Source organism: Prionailurus viverrinus, chromosome A3 (genome assembly GCF_022837055.1).
Source record: "Prionailurus viverrinus isolate Anna chromosome A3, UM_Priviv_1.0, whole genome shotgun sequence".
Classification (NCBI taxonomy): domain Eukaryota; kingdom Metazoa; phylum Chordata; class Mammalia; order Carnivora; family Felidae; genus Prionailurus; species Prionailurus viverrinus.
In genome coordinates this window covers 79,662,633-79,678,546 of record NC_062563.1, presented here as the reverse complement: position 1 = coordinate 79,678,546, position 15,914 = coordinate 79,662,633, and the positions used below count along the sequence as shown (strand labels likewise).

At 40.5% G+C, this 15,914-nt stretch overlaps 1 non-coding gene and 1 pseudogene across 1 annotated transcript; both read right to left on the bottom strand.

The window, feature by feature from the left end:
* Positions 1-9,730: 9,730 nt before the first annotated feature.
* LOC125163206 (U6 spliceosomal RNA) lies at positions 9,731-9,833 on the bottom strand. The gene has a single exon (XR_007151351.1). It is a non-coding gene; the product is annotated as a U6 spliceosomal RNA (small nuclear RNA).
* A 3,569-nt stretch (positions 9,834-13,402) lies between these two features.
* On the bottom strand, positions 13,403-14,182 carry LOC125162434 (ras-related C3 botulinum toxin substrate 1-like; annotated as a pseudogene).
* Positions 14,183-15,914: the final 1,732 nt, after the last annotated feature.

Below are 15,914 nucleotides of genomic sequence, written 5' to 3'. Positions count from 1 at the left end.
TTTCTCAAAATAAATAAAATATTAAACAAAACAAAAAAAAAGGAAACAAGCCAGTTTAGTAAGTTTCAATCTCTCATTTGCATATTAACTCAACCAATCTGTGCCTCCTGAATTGCAAGTCCAACTGCCCAAATAAAAGTCTGTTTGCTTTAATTTTCAGTGAATTCTTCCCTGGTCAATAGTACTATCATTTTTTAAAATCACTCCTCTGATGGACACTTGGGTAGTTCCCAATTTTTTGCTACTGCAATCAACAACTTCATACATTATTTCATACATAAGTGTATCTGTAGGAATAATTCCCCAAAGTGGGATTGTTGGATCAAAGTGTAAAATGCAGCTGCAGTTTTGATAACACAAGAGGGTTGTGACATTGTGCTCTCATCAGCACTATAAAACAACTGTTTCCCCCCCATCTTCCTATACTGAGCATATTGCCAAATGTTTCATTGTTTGCCAATCTGATGAGTAAAAAATACTATCTCAGTGTAGTTCTAATTTGTAGTAAAAAATACTAACTCAGTGTAGTTCTTATTACAACTGACCCTAAGGCACCTTTTTGTATATATTGGTAATTATTTTTCTATGAACTCTTTGTTCCCCAGTCCTTTGCCTTGTGAAAGATGAAATAAAACACACTCACTCATATCAAGGGGTTTTTAAATGGAGCCAGGCGGCCATTAAAGAGTGGACCTTATGCACATGTTCACATGCACCATGGGATGGAACCAAGAATTTTTTAACTTGGCCAAATCGCATAGGCTTCAAGGACTCTGCACCAACACCAGACTTTTGCTTAGTGATAGCCTTAGCAACCAATTATGTTTAGCCAAGATTAGTTTTCTGCCACCAACACCAATCAAAATTCTTTGTCAACAATCTATACAAGCATTCCCTTTGTGTCTTTAAAAACTGCTGACTTTTGGTGACAGCTCACTTGTGGTGAGCATAGTATAACTGTAGACTTGTCGGATCACTAGCTGCACACCTGAAAACTAATGTAACATTGTATGTCAACTACACATCAATAAAACATTAAAAAAATCTAAAACTCCTTAATGTTGCCCCCTAGTGGGACATTATTTGGGTCGCTGCTGAAATCTATGTACCCTGAATTTGCAATTTTTTGATCCTAAATAAACATTTTTGTGTAATTATTGCCTCCTGACAATTTTAGGTTGAGAGCCTATTTTTCTTTGTTTAAATTTTTTTAAATGTTTTATTTATTTTTGAGACATACAGAGACCGAGCATAAGCAGGGGAGAGGCAGAGAGAGAGGGAGACACAGAATCCAAAGCAGGCTCCAGGCTTTGAGCCGTCAGCACAGAGCCGGACGCGGGGCTCGAACTCACGAACCGAGAGATCATGACCTGAGCTGAAGTCGGAGGTTCCACCGACTGAGCCACCCAGGTGCCCCGAAGCCTGTTTTTCTATTGGATTGCTGATTGTTAGATATTTTACAACGAATATTTAATACATTTATATTCGTAAAAAATGAAAGATGTTAAAAAAAATGTTAAAACTCTTGTCGAAAACAAACATACCGACCTTTGGTCCACGAGTCTAGAATCCGGCCAAGGAAGGACCCACAAACATCCTGCGACCACTTAAACAGAGGCTGAGATCCCATAGCGCATACTCCGAAGAGTCTCACCTGAACCCGAACACTTGCGTGCGCAAGGGAAATTTTGTGTGCGCATGCTCCAAACAGCCAGCGCCTCACCTGATTCCTAACGGAAAATCTGTCGTGCATGCTGATAAATAAACCTGCGCTCCTGGAGACTTTCCACAAAGACCTGATGGAGTTTGCTAATGATGGCTTTTGTAAAAGTATTTTCAATGGAGTTGCGGTGCAATTAGGGTGGATTTTAAGAGTGCATAAGAGGGGCACCTGGGTGGCTCAGTCGGTTCCGCGTCTGTGGCTCAGGTCATGATCTCACGGTTTGTGCGTTCGAGCCCCACGTCCAGTTTGTACTGACCGCTCAGAGCCTGGAGCCTGTTTCGGATTCTGTGTCTCCCTTTCTGCCCCTCCCCTGCTTGTAGTCTCTCTCTCTCTCTAAAAAATAAATAAACATAAAAAAAAAAAAAAGATTAAAAATGCCTAAGAGTCAGAGAGTAGAAGCAGGCACATCCCAGGGGCCTCCAAACTAGGTTACACAATGATTTTCCTAAAAATGCCCTTCCTGAGGGCATGAATGTGCTGTGGGCACAGCTTCTCCTTTCCCACCTCAGCTTTCATGTCGCCTTTTCCCTTTTTACAAAAGAAAGGCGTGCATCTCTTCTTCCTCATCTGACAATGGCACATTGCCCCAGGGTGTGAAAATGTCCAGGGATGACAAGCAACGGGACAACTCAAAACGTTGCTATTGAATTGAGAAAGCAGTAACCCCAATAAATTATTTTGAAATTTTGGTGTTTTTTTTTAATTTTTTTAAATATTCATTTTTGAGAGAGAGGCAGACACAGAGCACGAGCGGGGGAGGAGCAGAAAGCGAGGGAGACAGAATCTGAAGCAGGCTCCAGGCTCTGAGCTGTCAGCACAGAGCCAGATGCGGGGCTTGAACTCACAAACCGCGAGATCATGACCTGAGCCAAAGTCAGCCGCTCAACTGGCTGAGGCACCCAGGTGCCCCATGAAGTTTTGGTGTTTTCTTATTCTTTGCTTTCAACCAAATTGAAGGAGAACCTAGCGGTCTGGTCATAGATGATAATGTGGTGATAGTTCACACAATGTCATTTTTGGCATTAAGAGTCCAAAGACATGACTGACTGATAACGGTTATAACAAAATCTCTTCTACATCTATTTAGTTATATGAAGAAGTTTCTTATCACATAAAAATGAAAAACTGGGATTTTATTCATGCAGAGCCCCATCACTCTGAGCAGTAAGTTATCCTCAAAAATTAAAGCCAATTGAAAAAAAAAAATCCACTCACTCATTAAGATAGTATTTCCAGGGGCGCCTGGGTGGCGCAGTCGGTTGAGCATCCGACTTCAGCCAGGTCATGATCTTGCGGTCCGTGAGTTCGAGCCCCGCGTCGGGCTCTGGGCTGATGGCTCAGAGCCTGGAGCCTGTTTCCAATTCTGTGTCTCCCTCTCTCTCTGCCCCTCCCCCGTTCATGCTCTGTCTCTCTCTGTCGCAAAAATAAATAAACGTTGAAAAAAAAAAAAGATAGTATTTCCAATGAGATTTTACTTCAATGTGATTTTGATCAGTTGTATATTAGTATCATAATAAATCCACAAGACATTAACTTTTAGAAACTTCTGGTCATAGGAAAAAATTTAATTTCAAATACTTTTTTTTCAGAGAAGCATGATAGGGTGATGAATAAAAGACTTTCAAGCATAAAGTATATTACATTAGGATTAAATTTTTGTGAGAGAAGTGAATTAGAATTAGGGCTTAAAGTAGAAAAAAGAATAATGTAAAACTTGTAAAAGAAGACTTTTTTAGTGGATGATGAGTATCAAATTGTATTTAGATTTATTGGATACATTTTAAAGATTGATGTGACCGTTAAAACACAACTATTTAAAATATTCTGGAAATTACAGCGTTAGCGACTATTTAACACAGTATAAAATATTTAGATGTTAACTTAAAAATGTGCAAAGAGGGGCACCGGGGTGGCTCAGTGGGTTAAGCATCTAACTCTTGACCTTGGCTCAGATCATGATCTCACAGTTGGTAAGTTCGAGCCCCACATCGGGCTCTGTGCTGATAGTGCAGAGTCTGCTTGGGATTCTGTCTCCCTCTCTCTCTGCCCCTCCCTTGCTTGTGCTGTCTCTCTCTCTCTCTCAAAAAAAAAAAAAAATGTGCAAAGAAAGTACATAACTTTATAAAATTCTTCTGGGAGTTTCTTGCTGGAGGAGGCAGAAAAACTTGGAAGACCAGTGCTGAGGGAACTATTCTCTCAAGTTTTGCTGTGAGGGAGAACACAGAAATAGGATAGTATCTGAAAGGCAAACACAGGGTCGAGAGAGATGTTTTAAAGTATGAGATTAAGCATGTTTATATGCTGATGGGAGTGTAAGGGAGAAAAAATTCTCCTCTACTTCATTAGCATCTCCAGCTAGGTCTAAGAATTAAACTGACATAAACAGATTAGTAGGAGGAAGAGGCATACAGGTTTTATTCTTACATGATCATGAGGACCTTCACAAGAGAATGAAGACTGGAAGAAGTGACAGGATCAGAAAGCTCTTATACCTTTTAGACAAAGAATACAATGACAAAAGCATTTGGGCTAGGGGCATTAAACTGTAGCAAAGTGACTAGGAGATGTGTGGGCAGAGGGCCGGCAAAACTAGTGGAAGATAAGAGTCACTTTAGTAAATTTGTACAGATTCGTGTCAACGTTGATCCCCAGTCTTTGGTGATAAGGTTGTTTTCTTCCCTCCCAGAAAGGGAGGGCACCTTTCTCATGGAAATTCTATGGCCTGTTTTTAAGTAGATAAAGGTAGGTCAGAGAGCCCTTCCTGCAACTGCTGTTTCTCAAGTGCCTTCAGCTCAAAGCAATATGCCACAGCAGCATAGTTTAGGATGGTTATTCTGAATTCCTTCAGGAATGATCTGGTAGACAGAGCTGATGTAGGAGAGGGGAGTGAAGTTCTTAGGAAGGTGAGAGACAAAGCCATCCAGGGCAGAAGCAGAGCGACGGGTCAACTTAGGTATAAGAGAAAAGGAGAAGGTAGCTGTGGGTGTAGGTAAATTATAGATAGGGTGGAAGGAGATGAAATAGTCTCTCTTTTTTTCAATAAAAAAAGGAATGAGATGGGGAATCAGCTGAGAGGGGGATGGGTTGTGGGAAGTGAGTGTTTAGGAAATGTTAAGAAGCAGAAGACAAGCATATGTAAGCATAAGCTTATCTGAAATCCACATTTATAAACTAGAGAGACAACCAAATGTATTTGGTGGTCTGTGGAAAAAATTTTTGTTTTTGCTTTACAGAAGGGAACTTCAGTGATTCAAGGTGTTCTTACCTAGAGAGAAAACATTAAAATGAATTTTTTCCCTATTAACCAACCCTGTATAAATATTATCATAGTTTTCATTTGTCTTCAATATTTTGAAATCCCCTCACAAATCTCAAAAAGTCATTAATGTTTGGGGCACGTGGGTGGCTCAGTTGATTGAGTGACCCACTCTTGATTTTGCCTCAGGTCATGATCCCAGGGTTGTGGGATCGAGTCCCTCATCAGGCTCCGTGCAGAGCAGGAAGCCTGCTTAAGATTCACTCTCTCAAGGCACCTGGGTGGCTCAGTTGGGTAAGTGTCCGACTTTGGCTCAGGTCATGCTCGCACTGTCCGTGAGTTCGAGCCCCGTGGTTGCCTCTGTGCTGACAGCTCGGAGCCTGAAGCCTGCTTCAGATTCTGTGTCCCTCCTCTCTCCCTGCCCCTCCCCCCACTTGCACTCTGTCTCATTCTCTCTCAAGAATAAATGTGCAGAGCCAAACCATAAGAGACTCTTAAAAAACTGAGAATAAACTGAGTGTTGATGGGGAGTGGGAGGGAGGGGAAAGTGGGTGATTGGCATTGAGGAGGGCACCTGTTGGGATGATCACTGGGTGTTGTATGGAAACCAATTTGACAATAAATTTAATATTTAAAAAAAAAAAGAATCAATGTGCAAAAAAAGATTTAAAAAAAAAAAGATTCACTCTCTCCCTGGGAATGCAAACTGGTGCAGCCACTCTGGAAAATAGTATAGAGGTTCCTCAAAAAATGAAAAATAGAACTATCCTACGACCCAGCAATTGCACTACTAGGTATTTATCCAAAGGGTACAAAAATACTGATTCGAAGGGGAACATGCATCCCAGTGTTTATAGCAGCACTATAGACAATAGCCAAATTATGAAAAGAGCCCAAATGTCCATTGACTGAAGAATGGATAAAGAAGATGTGGTGGTGTGTATACACACACACACACACACACACACACACACACACACACACAATGGAATATTACTTGGTAATCAAAAAGAATGAAATCTTGCCATTTGCAACAACGTGGATGGAACTAGAGTAAAATAAGTCAGAGAAAGATAAATATGATATGATTTCACTCATATGTAGAATTTAAGAAACAAAACAGATGAACACAGGGGAAGGGAAGGAAAAATAAAAGAGAGAGAGGCAAATTATCAGAGACTCTTAAATACAGAGAACAAACTGAGGGTTGCTGGAGGGGAGGTGAGTGGGCGAATGGGCTAAGTGGGTGATGGGCATTAAGGAGGGCACTTGTTGGGATGAGCACTGGGTGTTATATGTAAGTGAGGAATCAGTAAATTCTACTCCTGAAATCATTATTACACTATATGTTAACCAACTTGGATTTAGATAAAATTTAAAAATTAAAAATTAAATTAAAAAAACGATTCTCTCCCTCTGCTCGTCTCCCCCTCTCTAAAATAAAAAATATATAAAATAAAATTTAAAAGAAGGAATTAAAAAATACAAACAGAAATGAAACAGGGCGCCTGGGTGGCTCAGTCAGTTAAGCATCCAACTTCGGCTCAGATCATGATCTCATGGCCCATGAGTTTGAGCCCTGTGTCAGGCTCTGTGCTGACAGCTCAGAGCCTGGAGGCTGCTTCACATTCTGTGTCTCCCTCTCTCTCTCTGCCCTCCCCTGCTACTACTCTGTCTCCCTCTCATTCTCAAAAATAAACATTAAAAAAAAATTTAATAATAAAATAAAAAATGAAAAACAAATACACTACAAATATTCCTACTATCTGAATCCTGAGTTTCAGATCCTAGATTTAGGTAGGAAATTAAAAACAAAACAAAACAAAACAAACTTATCTAAATCTTTTTGTTCCTGAGTTTCAACTAGCCAAACCAGGAATTTGGATAGCAAAGAAATGATAAAAAAAAATTTACTTGAGTTCCTTGTTCCTGAGTTTGGATAGGCTTGCCTTGCATATTTTTCTCCACACATATACACAATGATGTTAGAATCACTCATATCTATCAGAAATAATATGCATCATGCTCTACTTTTCTCTCTTCTCCCTTATCCTCTAAATCCAGTCAATAAGCTCCTGCAAGGTTGTATCTCCTAACTCAAATCTATTTTTCTCCATCATTCTCAGTGTCTTAATGGTCTCCCTGCAAATCATGTTACTCTTCAGTCCATTCTTTACACTGTAACCAGACAAAATATTCTCGAAATTCTCATCATGGCTCTGCCCCATTTATCATCCTTCAGTGGCTCATCATTGCCCTTAGAATCATGGCTCTGTCTCCAGAGCTTCAACCCATGTCTTTTCCTGCTACTCCCACTCTATTCCAAGCACATTAAACTATTGCACTCGTCTTTTCCAGAAAGAGCCGCCCTCCTCTTATCTCCAGGGCTTTGTTTATGCTGTCCCTCCTTCCTGGAACATTGTCACACCCCAGCTGTGTGAAGAGCTCCTACTTCAGCTCTCAGCCTAAAATGTTACCTTCTTTGGAGAGTCTTTTCCTGTCCTCTCTTTCCACTATCCAAAGTATACATAAGAATTTTCTTCTCTGAATTCCTATTGGACCCCATGCTCACCCTCGGATTGCAATTTATTCTGTGATGCACCTTATTTATACCCCCTAAACTCAGTAGGAGCATGGTTACTATCACCAGCTCTTAGCACAGTGTCCGGCATGGAGGATATGCTTAATAAATGTTACTGAATAAATGAATAAACATTTTCAATAAAATTAGTATCACCTAGTCCATAAACTCAAATACAAATATATTCATAATGCTTTTATTTTTTGCAAACAATTGGTTAATTACTCATAAGTGCTTTTAGCAGAAAGCCCATTATGTCTCACTGTGGAAAAATCCCCCAAACATTGTCCAGATACCCCAAGGGATAACTTATTCAGTCAATAGTGGGCTCTGTTCTCTTCTTATTTGGAGTCTGATTATTGGCTAATGCCATAGTTTCTCATTAACTCATATCATAAATTTTGGAGACTGGTCCCACTCAATCCAAAAGACAATGCTTGCCCACTGCTTGTGGATGATGCTCTTGCTTGCCTATATCCTGCTGGGAGGTAAAGCTCTTCCAGGGATGACAAGCTAAGCTTGCCAAGGATGTTCCATATTTGACCCCCAAGGACCCACTTGTAGCAATCAGCTACAGCAGATCACACACAGCCCTGGCAGTGGGGGGGTTGGGGAGGTATTGGGTCAGGATAATAACACCGTATCAAGGTTCCAGAACCCCACTTCTTCATTTCTTCAATTCCCCCCAAAAGAGGCACTGTTTTGTTTCATTTTGTTTTGTTTTGTTTATATCAAGACACAGAAAGTCTTGCTATGTCTTTCTCCCAGGACATGCAGAATCCTTACCCTTCCAAGTAAGGCTTCTTTCTGCCAATCTCTATCCTAGCCTGTGCTGTGAAAGAAAGGAAAAATACAAATTTGATCTTTAGCAGAGTACTTTTCTGGTGGGACACCCTGGTATGTCAAGAAGGAAGAGACTGGAATAGAAGGACACAGACCTGGTTGGAAGTTTGGAAATCTGAGTATATCCTAACTCTGCAACCAACTAATTGGTATGATGACTTTAGCCTCTCTAGGCCTCAGTTTTACCATCTGAAAAAACAAGAGAATCTTCAAGACCCTTTCTAGCTCTTTAGAATTCTATAATTTCAGTATTTTTTAAAATCTATTTTGTTGAGATATAATTTATATATAATAAAATGCACCCATTTTAAGTATATGGTTATATATGTTTTGATAATTTTATACTACAATCAAGTTATAAAACATTTCTATCAGGGCATCTGGGTGGCTCAGTCTGTTGAGCATCCAACTCCAGATTTTGGCTCAGGTCAAGATTTCATGGTTCCTGAGTTCGAGCCCCGCATTGGGCTCTGCGCAGACAGCGAGGAGCCTGCTTGGGATTCTCTCTCTCTCTCCCCCTCTCTCTGCCCCTCCCCTGCTTGTGCTCTCTATCTCTCTCAATATAAATAAATAAACATTTAAATAAAATAAATAAATAAATAAGTAAACAAAACATTTCTATCATAGTTCCTTCATGCCCTTTTGTAGTTAATCTCTCTTCCCCTATCCTTAGCCCCAGGCAACCATTGATCTGTTGTCATTATGGTCTTGCCTATTCTAGAATTTCATGTAAATGAAATGATACAGTAAATGCTCTATTTTACTATTTTTTTAAAATTTCTTTTTAAGTAATCTCTACACTCAATGTGGGACTCAAACTTACAACCCTAGCCAAGTGGCTGGCTCAGTTGGTGAAGCATGTGACTCTTGATCTTGGGGTTGTAGGATCAAGCCCCATGTTGAGTGTAGAGATTACTTAAAAATGAAATCTTAAAAAAATAAAATGGGGCACCCGGTGGCTCAGTCGGTTAAGCATCAGACTTCGGCTTGGGTCGTGATCTCATGCGTCATGAGTTCAAGCCCCATATTGAGCTGTCTGCTGTCGGCACAGAGCCTGCTTCGGATCCTCTGTCCCCCTCTCTTCCTGCCCCTCCCCTGCACTCTCTCTCTCTCTCTCTCTCAGAAATAAATTAATGTTTATTAAATAATTAAACATTAAATGTTTATTAATTAAACGCGGGGCTCAAACCCACAAACTGTGAGATCATGGCCTGAGCCGAAGTCAGATGCCCAACTGAATGAGCCACCCAGGTGCCCCAAAAACAAATAAGTGTTTTTAAAAAATAAATAAAATAAAATAAAATTGTGGTAAAATATACAGAACAAAAAAAAAAATAGGGACTGCATCATAAAGTGTGTCATCCTTGCACAGGGGTCATGCTAATCTTCTCTGTATAGTTCCAATTTTATTTAAAAAAAAATTTTTTTTTCAACGTTTATTTATTTTTTTGGGACAGAGAGAGACAGAGCATGAACGGGGGAGGGGCAGAGAAAGAGAGGGAGACACAGCATCGGAAACAGGCTCCAGGCTCGGAGCCATCAGCCCAGAGCCTAACGCGGGGCTCGAACTCACAGACCGCGAGATCGTGACCTGGCTGAAGTCAGACGCTTAACCGACTGTGCCACCCAGGCGCCCCTGTATAGTTCCAATTTTAATATAGGCACTGCCAAAGCAAGCACAATATGCAAAGACCTCTTGTGTATCTGAGGCTTTTGGTTTTTTTTTTTTTTGTATGACATGTTTTTATTATTTACATCTATTATTGCATATTTGAGATATTTTAAATTGATTTTTAAAGCAAATTATGTTTCTAGACTGGATACATTTTTTAAAAATATCTCCATTCATACATTAGAAAGTTAAATAGGGGCACCTGGATGGCTCAGTCAGGTAAGCGTCCAGCTTTGGCCCAGGTCATTGTCTAATGGTTTGTGAATTTGAGCCCCCCCATCAGACTCTCTGCTGTCAGCTCAGAGCCCACTCCCCCGCATGCATGTGCCTACTTTCTCACTTTCAAAAAGAAATAGACATTTTTTAAAAAGTTAAATAAACTTGAGTAATTTCTTGGTGTCTGTTGGTTAAAAAAAAATTTCTGTGTTATTACTTTCAGAATCAATTGATTTCATAAGAATGTAATGGTGATCCATATAAAGATGGTATTGGAGCAGGGCAGCAAGTAATGGCAGCCCAGGACAGCATTGGTAAGGGTGGCAGGGACAACCTGTTGGGGTCAGGAGACAGGCTCATACAGGGAATTGAACAAGTAAGTAAATATATTTCAGATAACAGCGGCCAGATTTCTCACTGACTGAGAAGGAAGATACAAAAACAAAAAAAGAGAAAGTTAGAATGAATCCAGTAGTATTGAACTGGATTTGGAATTATCAATATGAATTAATAGTTTACAATACAGGTGGATAGTGATACAGATAAATATAGAAGTAAAGGTATATACTTATACTTCCTAGCTCTGTCCACAGAGTGAGCCCAGAAGCAGAAACATCCTAATAGAAATGAGCACATCTAGAACCTGATGTTGGTGTCTAAATACTACTATCAAACGGAACCAGTGTTCCTTGAATAAATAGCTGATTCCAGAGGGGAATAAGGAAAATAGAAGTTGAGCTTAGAACATCTTATGCTAGGAAATATGGAAGTCCTCAAAAACAAACAAACAAACAAACAAACAAAACAAAAAAAAACAAATCCAAAACATGATGGGAACATGTCAAGAAGATATACGATATGGCTTGCAGGGGTTCTTACTGGCCAAATCTGAGATAATTATAACATTATAATAATACTTACACATTGTAACTTACTGAATTAAATAGAATTCATGATATAAGCAAATGAATAAAGTATGGAGAGAAGAGAGAGCTTTTTTTTTATAGTAGAACAGAATTAGAAAAAAACCCGTTTGACAATTATCATGGTAATAATTAATTCAAGAGAGAATCATCAATGGATTCTAATACCAGTAGATAAAAATGAGATGAGGAATTAGATATTGGTATAGTTTCAAGGTATCTCCACGTGAAATATCTATTAACTTATAAAGATGCAATGTAACTTCACAACAGAGAAAATTAGAAGACATTATCTTAAGTGATCAAATTTAATACCATCAACAATGTACAAACTGACACTGTGTGCCCCTCAATGGGCACTGAATGAATGAATGAATCCAAATATGAAGGGCATTCTACAAAATGACTATGTCTTATAATCTTCAAAAATGTCAAAGGGATTCCTTCTCTGCAGAGGACAGACACTCTCCTTGCAGGAAGTTGAGGTGGACCAGAGGGAGTGTTGAGGAGGAGTGGCAGGGTCAGTTTCAGTGCCAGCTTCAGGTAAGGACATAGGGTTGGTGGGGCATTGGGCTCTGGTTGCCCACTGAGAATCGCACCCACCTTCTCATGAAAATAAAATTTATGTATTTATGTATGTATGTATGTATGTATGTATATATTTATGATTCAAGGATTTGTTAAGCCATACATGCAAAACATACCGCTAATTGCATTAGCAAAGATCAATGTAAAAAACACTCCACAATTCTGCAACTGTCAATTTAAAAAATTTTATTCTAGTGGTTGAAAGGCCCGCCCTTGTGTTCTTGCCTGTGGGTAAGTTGTATGGAACTTGGTTGGCAGGAGCGGGGGCTTACAGAACCTCACAGACCCAAAGGAACATGGCTAATTAGGCAGAGCAACAGGAAGCCTGTGTGTGTGTATGGGGGAGGCAGGTGGTGAGGCAAGGAGGAGGGTTAGCATTAGTCAAGGTACAGTACTGGTGATCTGGCAAGACAGTGGTGTTAAGAAAGTTCATAGTTTAGGAATATCTAAAATATTTCAAAAACTGTAAAGCTGCAACATATGATTTTTGCACCTAGTTACTAGAAAACTAAGGAAAGTGTTTATTAGCTTTGAATAATGTAACAAGGAAACAGAAATGCACTTTTACTACTCTACAAAAAAAAAGTCTAATGCATTAACAGAAAGATTTTATAATACAAGGAGGCATATTGTTCATTAAGAAGGGGTTCTATAAGAAAGCACTAAGTTAGCAACTATGGGAACAACCAGTTCAAAGATGAGTTAAATACCCGGTTTCAGGAGGGATAGCACATCTAAGAAAAAAAGTTTAAAACACTTAGTGATGATACTGACCTTCCATCATTTACTGCATCTGACAGAAATTAACCTTTAAGATTTTACCTGTGACACTTTTACTCAGTTTAATTATGATGTGCACAGTGCAGTGTAAATTAACCTCCATATTTTGTAAGAATACTGCTCCGTCCTCTAATCATGTCCCGTGCCATATACGCCCACCCCGGTGTGCCCACGGCCACAGCAGACCCTTCATTGAAGGGACACGGGAGTCTGAGGGGGTTCCAAATCTCAGCAAAAGCAAATATACTAACTTAAAAAAATTTTTTTTCACTACAAAATAAGATTGATCCAGAGAGCTGAGTCATTATTCTCATTCCATTAGGACACACAGTACAGTGTTAAGGGGCCGACATGGGCTGTGTTAGGTGGCAAATTTCGTGAAGGAGGCTGTGTGGCTCTCCTGTCAGAGACTAGCAGGTATCTGCATTTCCGAACTTGAGGCACTGCAGTCTCTTCTTAAAGACAAAGGTCTTAAACGGTTTCGTGCTGGGTGTTCTCAACACAACAATGCAACTTAGTTCACAAGATTTTGGCAACTCTTACTCTGAGCAAGAATAGGGGCTTTTGACAAATGAGGCTTTAAGAAAACTTGCCATTTTAGGGCTAAATTTTAATATAATGTTGAAGTTTAAAGTTTTAAACTTTAAACAAAACCTAAAAATTACTGATTGGTTCAAAATGGTTTTATGGAAAAACTAACCTGTAACAAAAGTTTGGCATTGACTGGGAATTCTCCACCATCTTTGAGCAAAGCCTACAAAGATTCTGAGGGAGACAGGACAGGAGAGGGGCTCCGACATCTATCCATAAGAGCAGGCATTTATCTCTTCCTCTTCTTGACAGGAGGTGGGGCAGAGAACAGCTGGAAAAGCTTCATCAAACACTGTCTTTTTTTTTTTTTTTTTTACATTTTGAGAGACAGAGTGAGACAAAGTGAGAGTGGGGGAGGGTCAGAGAGAGGGAGACACAGAATCTGAAGCAGGCTCTGTGCCATCAGCACAGAGCCCGATGCGGGGCTCAAACTCACGGACCACGAGATCATGACCTGAGCCAAAGTCAGACGCTCAACCGACTGAGCCACCCAGGCGCCCCAATCAAACCTTGTCTTGAAGCCTAGTTGCATGAGAACCTAGCACTCCAGATATTTTACAGCATCAATCTCCTTAGCCATGGCCACACCCTGCGGGTAGGTGATGAGAATCAACTTCTTCAGTTTCTCAGTTGTGTCCTTGTTGTCCCTGAGGTCAAGTTTAGTTCCTATCAAGATGATGGCGGCGTTGGGACAGTGGTTTCACAGTTCAGGGTACCACTTTGCTCAAACATTTTCAAATGATGCAGGATTCACGAGAGAATACTAAATTAAGAATACATCTGTTTGCGGATAGGATAAGGGACGTCATCTGGCATAATCTTCTTGTCCAGCTGTATCCCATAAGCCCAGATTCACCGGTTTTCCATCCACCATAACATTGGCAGAGTAGTTGTCAAAGACAGTGGGGATGGATATATTCTCCAGGAAATGCATTGGTTGTGTAACTGAGGGTAAGCACGTTTTACCTACAGCGCCGTCTCCCACCAGCACACACTTAATGGCCTGCATCTGGGCCGCTCGCTGGGCCGCAGAAGGTGGGCAGGCACGGCTGCGGGCAGCCAGGGAGCCGGGTGCTGGGGGGTGGGGGGAGTGCTGCTGTCCACACCACCTGGCTCTCCGCCAACCGGAAGCCGGAGCCCAGCAGCTCCCCACCCAAAGCTGGGGAAAACTGTGGAAAGACAGGAAAATCAAAAAAGCATTTTTTTTTAATGTCAAGATCATTAAACCCAAAGACTCAGAAACCGTCCCAGATTGCAAAAAACTGGAGAGACATGACAACTAGGTGCAAGGCATGATCCCAGATCCTTTACAGGTAATATAAAGGACATAATTGGGACAGTTCACAAAACTTGAATGCGATCTGTGTGTGTGTGTGTGTGTGTGTGTGTGTGTGTGTATGTGTGTGTGTATAGAGGAATTCTCTGTACTCTTCTTGAAACTTTTCTGCAAGTTGGCAATTGTTTCAAAATAAAATGTTTTTTTTAAAAAGATAAAATCAGGGGCGCCTGGGTGGCTCAGTCGGTTGAGCGTCCGACTTCAGCTCAGGTCACAATCTTGCGGTCCGTGAGTTCGAGCCCCTCGTCAGGCTCTGGGCTGATGGCTCAGAGCCTGGAGCCTGCTTCCGATTCTGTGTCTCCCTCTCTCTCTGCCCCTCCCCCATTCATGCTCTGTCTCTCTCTGTCCCCAAAATAAATAAACATTAAAAAAAAATTAAAAAATAAAAAATAAATAAAAAGATAAAATCAATGGGTTTTAGAAATCTTTTTTTTTAAAGGTATTTACTAGCTTGGCCAGAATCCTTGGATATGTTAAGATGAATTTGCTTGCAAGTAAAAGAAAATCAACTCAACTGTCTGAAACAATAAAATGCATTTTCTCACAAATGTCCAGATAGTTTAGCCAAAGGGTTAATTCACTAGCCCCAGGCTTTCATTAGGTTCTTTCCTACTTCCATTTACCAGTGCAGCAACTTTGTCCTCCTCCTTGGCTCTCTTCACAATTGCAGTATGGTTTCGGCAGCTCCAAACAAAATGTTCTGACATTAAAATATCCAGTGGCTTCAAGGGAAAGAAGAGTGTATCTCTTATTCGGCCTATTTTTATTTTTTATATTTATTTGTTATTTTTAAAGTAAGCTCTATGCAGGGCTTGAACTCACAACCCTGAGATCAAGAATTCCATGCCTAGGGCACCTGAGTGGCTCAGTTGGTTAAGCATGTGACTTCCGCTCAGGTCATGATCTCACAGTTTGTGGGTTCGAGCTCCACATCAGGCTCTGTGCTGACAGCTCAGAGCCTGGAGCCTGCTTGGGATTCTGTGTCTCATTCTCTCTCTGCCCCTCCCCTGCTTGTGCTCTGTCTCTCAAAAATAAATAAATGTAAAAGCAAAATTAGGGGCGCCTGGGTGGCGCAGTCGGTTAAGCGTCGGACTTCAGCCAGGTCACGATCTCGCGGTCCATGAGTTTGAGCCCCGCGTCAGGCTCTGGGCTGATGGCTTGGAGCCTGGAGCCTGTTTCCGATTCTGTGTCTCCCTCTCTCTCTGCCCCTCCCCCGTTCATGCTCTGTCTCTCTCTGTCCCAAAAATAAAGAAAAACGTTGGAAAAAAAAAATTAAAAAAAAAAAAAAGCAAAATTAAAAAAAAATAAAAAATCCCATGCTGTACTGACTGAACCAGCCAGATACCCCCATGCCTATTTTTAAAAAAATTTTTTTTCAACGTTTTTTATTTATTTTTGGGACAGA